At 50.8% G+C, this 1,991-nt stretch overlaps 1 protein-coding gene across 5 annotated transcripts in view; it reads right to left on the reverse strand.

The window, feature by feature from the left end:
- Positions 1 to 1,833, reverse strand: part of LOC114484886 (uncharacterized protein C16orf96-like) — a 15,957-nt gene extending 14,124 nt beyond the window's left edge. For 3 of the 5 annotated variants that reach the window (XR_003678256.2, XM_028484126.2, XM_028484123.2), the window contains exons 1-2: positions 1,673 to 1,833; positions 906 to 968 (exon numbers count right to left, since the gene is read on the reverse strand). The gene's annotated coding sequence lies outside the window, so the exon portion shown is untranslated. Of the gene's footprint in view, positions 1 to 905; positions 1,353 to 1,672 lie in introns of those variants that run through there. The other 2 variants (XM_028484125.2, XM_028484124.1) reach the window with 2 other exon arrangements.
- Positions 1,834 to 1,991: the final 158 nt, after the last annotated feature.

The raw sequence follows: 1,991 nt of genomic DNA on the forward strand, positions 1-1,991 counted from the left end.
ACTCTACTCAATATCTTGTAATAACCTATAAGGGAAAAGAATCTGAAAAAGTGTGTGTGTGTGTGTGTGTGTGTGTGTGTGTGTGTGTGTGTGTGTATTTGAGTCACTTTGCTGTACACCTAAAATCAACACAACATTGTAAATCAACTACACTTCAATAAAAATATTATAAATAATGTTGCGATTTTGAAAGAAAAATTCTGGCTGTATCTCCCAACATGGCCAGTTGTGGGGTGGTGAGCTTCACGGGTCACCAGGAACAGCCTAGCAGCGCAGAGGCCATGGGCACTGCAAGACCCTAGGTGTGTCCACACAGTGGGATATTATTCAGCCATAAAATGGAATGAATCACTGACACAGGCTACAATGCAAATGAACCTTGAAAACATCATGCTCAGTGAAAGAAGCCAGGCACACAAGGCCACATATTGTATGATTCCATTTATACAAAACGTCTAGAACAGGCCGATCCGTAGAGACAGTGAGTAGATTGGTGGTTGTCAGGGGCTGGGGGAGGGGAATGGGAGTGGGTGCTGATGGGTCAGGGTTTCCTTGGGGAGATGGAAATATTTTGGAATTAGAGGTGAATGTGCACTAAATCCCACTGAACTGTTCACTTTAAAATGGTTGATTTTATAAGTGAATTTCACCTTGATAAATAAACAAAAGTATTAGACTATAAAAATATGTGCAAGGAAGTCCCACAAAGTTCAGCTTTTCCCCAGAGTTTCCTTTCATCCTTTTCCTTTTGGAGTTGACCGTGCCCCTGGACACAGCGGGCACCAGACAGGGCTGGTGAAGGGAGGGATGCTAGTACCTTGCCCAGGTCGGGGGCTAATGAAATGATGTGTACAGAATGGTGTACATGGATGTACACGTCACAGATGATCCCCGGCGGTACTCACGGGCTGGTCATCATCTCCACGGGTCGGTGGCAGGAGATTCATTTCACCTGCTCAAACAGTTTCCTGGAAGACACCCAGCTCTGTCAGCTGCTGCACCAAGCCAGGCCCTGCAAGGCCATGCCTGCCCCAGGCAGTGCTTGTGGCGGAGGCTGCAGGTCCATCTGTGCCTCAGGGTCAGGGCTTCCCCCACATCCTACTCCCGCTGGACCAGCCCCTGCGCTAGCTCATCTCTACTGGCCCCTGCTGACCCCCACGTGCGGCCACTTGGAGCAGCAGTAGGGGTAAAAGTGTGTTTAGTTTCCTTGCCCCAAACACAAAGGAGGTCTTTAAAACCAGGAAAAGCTACTCTTCACAGTGGACATTTGGGAGCATGAGGGGTGATCTGAGGACAGGAGCCCCCCCAGGAACATTGAGTCCCTCTGCCTGGGGCTCTGTCTGGAGGGGGTGGGGTTCTGGCTCTAGTCCCAGATCTGCCCAGCCTCCCTCTGGGGAGCCCCTTCCCTCTCTGACCCTAGGTTTCTTCACATGAGCACCTGGAGCCCCCTCTGCACTCAAGGGCAGGCCTGCCCACCTCTGAGCCCCTGGGTGCTCGCAGCCCCATCGCCCACCCCAGCAGCTGGAAAGCCCCGCCCCCTCTCTCTGGGTCCACAGGTCTGAAATCTTTCCTCCCAGAGTTCAGAATCCACTGGGACACCCCTCTTGTTTCCTCTCTGGAAAGAGAGACTCCTAGCCTCTGGGAGCTGCACCACTATCCGGGAGAGGCTCACTTCCTAAAGCCGGCAGCACTGTCGGGGTCAAACCGGAAGCCTTCAATCAGCAGCTTCCTGACTACTTTCCAGACCTCATCCATGTCTTTCTTCAGATCGTCCAAATCACTGGGAACCAGCTGTGAACAGCTAAAGGGAAGAAAGGAGACTCTAGTCAATTAATTCACACTCTGCCTTGCTCCAGAAAAGGATTTGCAGCAACCTGCAGTTATGTAGAGTGTAACAAGATTAATCAAGAAAAGTGAAGTGGTGAAGGAAAGGGAAAATAACAACGCTTGGGTTAAGGCTCGGACCCGTAATGCATGCTCTTCCTGGAGGG

This window comes from Physeter macrocephalus, unplaced genomic scaffold (genome assembly GCF_002837175.3).
Source record: "Physeter macrocephalus isolate SW-GA unplaced genomic scaffold, ASM283717v5 random_131, whole genome shotgun sequence".
Lineage (NCBI taxonomy): Eukaryota > Metazoa > Chordata > Mammalia > Artiodactyla > Physeteridae > Physeter > Physeter macrocephalus.